At 40.5% G+C, this 8,059-nt stretch overlaps 1 pseudogene; it reads left to right on the top strand.

Annotated features, from left to right (window-relative positions):
* Nucleotides 1-610: 610 nt before the first annotated feature.
* Nucleotides 611-7,564, top strand: LOC137502677 (piggyBac transposable element-derived protein 3-like; annotated as a pseudogene).
* Nucleotides 7,565-8,059: the final 495 nt, after the last annotated feature.

The following is an 8,059-nucleotide window of genomic DNA, read 5'->3' as shown; positions in this document are numbered from 1 at the left end:
TCTGTAGGTTTTGATATGGGAGTGATAAGTAATGGCATCACAATTACCGAATGATGCTGCAGGAAATACGTTGTTTTATGGCAAAATAACTTACTTTATGTTTATTCCTTATTTTACAGAAGGAAGATTTCTTGAGGAAAGAGATATATGGGCTTTTCTGGATGAAAGTGATGCGGATCTGTCCGAGGGCGAGCTTGACGAATTCTCAGTTACTGATGTTACTAACTTTGACTCATCTTCTGTGTACGATAATGACGATGATGTAAATGAAGGTGAAGGTCTTGGAAATGAATATGTCCTAAATAGAGAAAATGATGTGCTTGGCAACAACGAAGACGAAGGAAACGGATCTATGGAATCGGTGGTATCTCAGGCGCTCACACCTTCAACTACTAAGACCCGCGATATGAAATGGAGAAAGAAATCTATGACTTTACAGGACCCCTGCAATGATGAAGTATTTTTAACAGACTATGACAATGAAAAGGGAATTTTAGATTCATTCTTGGAATACCTACCTCTTAGTTTCTGGGAACAACACGCGGAACAAACTAACCTCTATTCAGTTCAAAAGCGCGACTTGAAATCCGTAAATACTACTAAGGAAGAAATGATGCATTTGGCTGGTGTGCATGTGATGATGGGTGTGCTGGGTTATCCACAAACCAAAATGTACTGGCAACGTGATACTGAGGTGCCGATAATTTCTAAGTGTATGTCCAGGGATCGTTTTTTCGAACTGAGGAATTTTATGCATTTTGTTGACAATCAAGGGGAACATGAGGGACCACTCTGGAAGGTGAAACCATTTCTTGACTGCGTGAAACAAAAATGCATATCTCTCCCACGGTCAAAGCATGTATCACTTGATGAACAGATGGTGCCTTTCTCAGGCAAGTGTGGCTTTAGGCAGTTTGTCCCTTCAAAACCCAACCCATTAGGATTGAAGAATTTCATTTTGGCAGCACCAGATGGATTAGTTTTAGATTTTATGTTTTACACAGGGGCAGGTACAGTATCGATTGAGAACCAAAAAGAATATGGTCTTGGCGGTGCTATTGTCAAGGTTTTGACAGAAAGTATTCCACAAGATAAAACTCATTGTGTTTACACTGATAGGTTTTTTTACCAGTGTAAAATCAGTAGACATGCTACTGCAGAGAAATATATACCAAACAGGGACTGTCATGAAAAACAGGGTGGGATCAGTGTCACAAAAACTGAAAACCGATAAGGAACTGAAAAGGGGAGAATGGGAGGAGTGGGTAAGGGAAGATGAAAAAATGTGCATTGTAAAGTGGAAGGACAACAGAAGTGTTCTTCTTCTGTCTTCATGTGTTGGCAGTGAGCCACCTACAACATGCAAAAGATGGTCGAAGGAGGAAAAGAAAAAGGTTGTTATTCCTCAGCCATTGATTGTTAAATACTACAATGAAAAAATGGGTGGAGTAGACCTTTGTGATAGATTCATGTCATACTATAGGTGTTACATTCGTACCAACAAATTTCCAGTGCGTATGTTTAACCACTTTGTTGATCTTATAATTGTTAATTGTTGGATAATGTATCACAGATGGTGTGCAGGTAGTGGTATTATTAGACAAAAACGACTCTCATTAATGGATTACAAAATGCACGTAGGAAAGGCATTGATAAATTTTAAGGACATTGGTTACATAAACATTAGGAAACGAGGACGGCCTCCCTCAGCATCCACCAACCCTGTTGACGAAGATGATGACTCCGAGGATGACATGGACAAACAAGGAACGGTGAAAGTACGAAGAGTTCAGAGCCAACCCATTCCAGAGGTTCGTTTTGACAATATAGGCCACTTACCAAAATTTGTTGATGCAAAGAATGCCTCGAAATGCAGAAGGCCTGGATGTCGTTCCAAAACGAGGGTAGTCTGTACAAAATGTGGTATGTACCTTTGCGCTCTAAAAAAACAACTGCTTTTGGCATTATCACACCAAGTAATGAGTAGAATGACTTATGTAGTGAGAAATTGTTCAATTATGTGTATATTTAGTTTCTATGTATGCATAGAGTTCCTATATTATGATGAGAGTGTTTTAGAATAGGTTTTGGTTATTTTACGTTAGTAATACACAGTTTCCATGTTATGAGAGTGTTTTAAAATAGGTTTTGGGTTTTTTAAGTAATTAAAGTACATAATTGGAGTAAAAACGCATATTGTTTCCAATAACCCCATCTGCTAAATGAAGAGAAGTGTAATCCATAATGTGTTAACAAAGACCTGAGGTCCACATATGAGGACCCTCAGTTATGCCCTTTGGGCACGTTACGAAGAAAAATTTTATTGCATGGTTTGCTTACTAGTGACCCATATTCTCAGAAATGGCATGTATAAAAATTCTGTTTCCGGAGTATTCAGTCCGGGATTGAAGAGGTTAAAATACCTATACATACCCTTCCATTTTCACTAATATTTGTATGATTGCCAATTATGCTTGCCATCATGTTATCCTTAACTGACTTCCTTAACAAAATTTAATTTCCTAGCAAGTTCCTTCAATTTCTCCTTACATTTACCGCCATGTTAAACTCTATTACTTTCCAATCTGCAACTTCTTCTTAGTCTCTTTACTTCCCTGTTATAATATAGTGGATCTTTACCATTCCTTACCACCTTTAAAGGTACAAAGCTGTTTTCACATTCCTCAACAATTGCTTTAAATCCATCCCAGAGTCTGTTTAAATTTTTATTATCGTTTTCCACCGATCATAGTTTCTTATTAAAGCTGCCTCATGCCTGCTTTATCAGCCATATGGTACTGCCTAATAGTCCTACGTTTAAGACCTTCCTTTCTATCACAATAATTTTTAACTACGACAAAAACAGCTTCATGATCACTAATGCCATCTATTACTTCGGTACCTCTATAGAGCTCATCTGGTTTTACCAGCACCATATCCAGTATATTTTTCCCTCTGGTTGGTTCCATCACTTTCTGAATCCACTGTCCTTCCCATATTAAGTTATTTGCCATTTGTTGGTCATGCTTCCTGTCGTTCGCATTTCCTTCCCAATTGACATTTGGTAAATTCAGATCTCCCACTCCAATCACATTACTTTCCATGTCGTTCCCCACTTATCTGATTATCTTACCAAATAATTCTGAATTCGTGTCAGCGCTACCCTTTCCCCTCCAAAGACATTAAGTTGCCTATTGTCTTTAGAAATGAGCCTTAGACCTAGAATTTAATGTTTCTCATCTTTAACTTTTTCGTACCATGCAAATTCTTCTTTCACCAGAATGAATACTCTCCCTCACACTGTTCCTCTCCTGTCTCTACGATACATCCTCCAGTTCCGTGAGAACATTTCTGCATCCATTTTGTCATTTCTCAGCCATGATTCAACTCCTATTACAATATCTGATAAATATACATCTATTAAATTACTTAAATCTATACCTTTCTTTACAATACTTCTACAGTTCAACGCTAACATTTTATGTCATCCCTATTTGACTTCCAGATCTCCGTACCCTTATCACAGCTCCCTAGACAACCCCGTTTCTCTGAATGTACTTCCCTATTACCCTTCCAAATAAATGTCCTAACTTATGCATACCAAAGCAATTTAAGTGAAGGACATCTGAGCGCATATCCCTATATCCTACCTACCTATTAGGATCTAGAAATTTCACTCCCAGTTTCCCACATAGGGTATACCCACTCCATAGTCTCATTTAAATCCCCAATCACCCACCAGTCAGTATCCCTCCTACACAGTATTCAACTGATATTAATCTCGTATCTCTGGGATGCAGGGCTCTATGAATCTTCAAATCGCTGTAACCATTACCATTGATCGTGTCTTAGAGCGTGTCCATCTCCACCTGGATATTTGATGGCTCATAAATTCGTCTCGCCCTCTTGGCGAGTGTCGTAAGAATGCCTTGTTTTTGTGCTGGATGGTGGTGAAAATCTGCATGAAGACAGCGATTTGTGTGGGTAGGCTTACGATAGACGGTATGTCCGAAGGAGCCGACTAAGCCGCATGTTTTCTAATGATGTTGAGACCAGTGAACAGGAAGATAGTTCTTCTCTTCCCATGCCCATACCTTCTAGTATTAGTGTTATTTTGACTGATGCCCCTATCGTAGGTTATGCCCCTATGTTATTTCGTGATATCGAGAAATATCAACGAGAATATCCAGAGCTGGCTCCGATAATGGAAACATTTCTTCTGGGGAACATGCTGTCGCTTATGTGTTGAGGAACGGGGTTTTGTGTTGCCCTTTGAGGCGCAATCAGAAGATGAAAGTTGTGGTTCCAACTGTTCTTGTGCCCATGATCTTCAAATACTGTCATGAAAGCCCATTAGGGGGGAATTTAGGCATCTTCAAAACAAGGGACAAAATCAGAGAGATGTTTATTTGGAAGAGTATGGACGGCGACATCAGAGAAATGGTTCAAACATGTAAATCTTGCTTGTTTAGTAAGCCCACATTGTCGACAAAGCTAGATCTATTGTCATCGTCCAGGCATCTCGTCCCATGGAGCGCTTGTACATAGACTACGTTGGACCCTTCCCTCAATCGAAGGGGAATGGGAATAAATTTATTCTTGTATGTGTAGATGGCTTCACTAGATTTTCATGGTTATTTCCGGCTAAGCTGGCTACCGCTCAGTCTACCATTTCTTGTATTAGGTAATACTACCTTTGTTTCTCTTGGTCCCTATCAGTGTATAGTTTCTGATGATGCAAAAGCTTTCACCTCTAACTTATGTTGTTTTGATCTGTCTATATCCCATGTAACTACTTCCGCTTATTACACTGAACCATTTCTGGCTGAACGAGTCAATCGTAATCTTCGATCTGCTTTGATAGCTTTTCATCATGAAGATCATTCCAGGTGGAATACTTCTCAGCATTTTAAATTCAGCCGTGCATGAGTCCCACAAGTTCACTCTCATGTTTAAATTTGTTCCCAACACGCCACAGTCTAATCTTTGGTCACTCAATGACATATTAGCGGAGAAAATAGATCCCGATAATATCAGAGACCTGTGGAAAGAGGCTAAAAGTAACCTTAAGGCTTCTCGTGAAAAGGTTAGAGAGAGATATATGATCATGGACGGAGGCCCATCAATTTAAAGGTCGGAGATCGGGTCATGGTTGAAAATTTCGTACCTGCAAGCAAGCTTGCCCCAGATTTCATGGGCCATGCATTATTTTGGATTTCTTAACACCGGTCGCCGTTTTGGTGAGCAACCCAGCCACTGAGAGAATATTTAGAGTCCACCTCTCCCAGATTAAACCTGTTTTTGCAACATAAGACACTCAGTTACGGCAGTAAGAAATCAGCTATGTTTCTTTCGAATTGGTTCAGTAACTTAATTTTTTTGTTAAATGAATTGTAAGACATGTGGGGAGGCCTTCTGCCCCGCCCGTATCCATCTAAGGGTAATATTTATGTCCAGGATCCTGTACAACCTTCCCCTCTAGTAAATTTTATTTTCTCCCATGGCCTGGCTGCCATTACCTTTCTCCCCCGCCTCCCAAAACTAATCCTGCCAATCTCACACGCATCCCCAGTGCCGCCCGCCTCATCTAAACCTGCAGAAAAATAAACAAACTTTCGCTCTCCATAAAAACAACCTCTGTCGACAAGTAATTGACTGTTTCAGTGCCCTCTCCGTCACCTACGGCCGTGTCTCGACATCTGGCGAGAGATGCTGGCGTGGGGTAAGGGCCCACTCTGATCTGGCCCAGTCTCCTTCATAACGGCGTGCTGGAGCACCATCCTTTCCGGTGAGGGCTGAGGTGCGGTAACTCAACCGCCTACCCATCTTGGAGCAGTGTCTATATATCTGGTCTCTGGCGACCATTACCATAGCCACCCCTCTCATGGTAGCTGGAGAGGCGTATCTAGGTGTACTTGGGTGGTCCGAGGGACCCCTCCAGGAGATCGGCTGCGACGGCTGCTCTTGCCGTCAAAACCGAACTGTACATCCGGCACTTGTACGACTGAAAGAAGACTTCAAGACTAGTTTTCGACGCGATTTACTACAAATGAACTTTCATCAAGACATTTTCTAACCTGTAAATTCCAAATTAACTTTTTTCTCTCTAACAAGCTAAAATGCATACTATCACCGCTAGGAAGGACTTTCGGAGGGGGAGGTCTGTCCCGGGAGGTACACCCGCCCCGTTCATTTAAATAAAGCGCCTTGGAGAATGCCATCTTCAATCTAAAACTTGCAGCAACTAGTGCAAAGAGTTTGGACTGTTGTCAACAGATGTCTCTACTATAAATTGTATTATGCATTCTGGTGTGAAGATGGGCTACTAAAATAGTTAAGTAGGTTTCCTAAACTGACTTGTTTATTCTTTGTTTTTGGTGTGTTAAAGTTCACAACACTTCTATCTCTGTCCGCCAACTTCAAAAAATATTGACCAACAGAAAATTTTGTATAATTACTTTTTAGCCAATAGGCTCCGTCTCGTATTTATTTGATTACCCAATCATATTTGGGGGTGTGTCGGGCCTTAGCCCAGAGTTTTCTGGATCCTTCCTCTCGGATATAAAAGCTGGCACTCTTTCGAGCCACCTTTTTTTTCATAGCTCCAGTCTAGTGATCGGAGAAAATATCTCTCTGACAATCATCACAGACAGCATATTGCAGTTAAATGAACTCATCATCAAAGATAACCATCGATCCTCTGACCCAATATGAGAGACAAATTTAATTTTGCAGGGTGATCTATCAAGCCCCCTTTTGTTCAACCTCGCAAAAGCAGACGTTACCTAATGCTTTGGCAATCTAATGTAACACTAGGCACTAGGCTCTTTAAAACCTAGAGGAGTTCATTGTTTGCATATTATCTTGAGCAGAGAAGAATAGGTTGGAGATAAATGAACAAAAGACAGTACAAATGACATTTAGGAAGAGGGGAAGAATAACGGGAAAAGAGCAGCTATCTAACGCACCAAACCAAGAACTGATTAAAATGGCTAAGAAATTTATCTGCCTCGAAATGACTCTACAGGCAACTGGAACTACCTGCACCAAACACGTCAGCAATAGAATAACGGCAACTTAATTGGCCACCAATGATATTCAGCGCTTGCGTAGACTCTCTGTATCTACTGCTGTGAAGATTTGCAATACCAAGATAATGCTTATAGCGGCATATGGTATAGACCTAATATGGATGTAGCTCACAAAGAAAATCTTGAGTAGATCGAGCAGATCAAATCATCATATTTCAAGAGACTACTGTGTGTTTCTAGATTTCTCAATCTGGGGTAACATACGAGCTGATTAGAGACTTTCTTCATAGATCAACGAAGGGAAAATGCTTCTTCCATCTACAAGGGCATATCACACATTGTTAGAAGACCTGCAGCGTAAGAGGCATGAGGTATGATTGTAATTCTACGTGACTGAAGCAATGACTTCTTCAGAGTGGAAACATGCGGACTATGACCTGCGACAGATGATGGCAAGTTTCGCAGTAACACGGATTCCATTATTGTGTTTGCAGGAAGAAGCCTTTCCACATCCAGGACGAAGCCACTTGTGAGTATGAACTGTGTGGAAGGCGGTGCGATTGTTACCATGCGATATGTTGTCAGCAGAGACGAATAACTCAATTACGTAGTGACTAAGGCGATACAGGCAAATCATCATGCACAATATGCAATTTGCATTCATTATTATGTAATTGAATGTTATTTTATATATTCCTTTTATCACCATTGGCTGCAATAAATGTTAATTATCATAATGTCCAAACAGTTGCGATCATCTCATTTCAAAATTATTTCAGTGATGGTCGAGCATGATTGGTTGAAACTGAAGCCAACTGTACATTGGATTGGTCAATACTGAAACCGTGACGCATGAGGTAAATAGACGGTGACAGACTTTTTATCACTATAGAGAAAGCTGCCGCTGTCCTAGCAAACCAATTAAGCTCCCTCAAGATCGGCCTAAGAATTAGCAAGGGAATTCTTCTTGATCAAAGACCTCAGAATGAAGTGTTCTCTGACGTTTACAAGAAGTTTTGAAGGATTAA

The sequence above is a fragment of the Anabrus simplex genome, chromosome 11 (genome assembly GCF_040414725.1).
Source record: "Anabrus simplex isolate iqAnaSimp1 chromosome 11, ASM4041472v1, whole genome shotgun sequence".
NCBI classification, from domain to species: Eukaryota; Metazoa; Arthropoda; class Insecta; order Orthoptera; family Tettigoniidae; genus Anabrus; species Anabrus simplex.
Note: the sequence above shows the minus strand (reverse complement) of the source record. Positions and strands in the feature narration are given on the sequence as shown.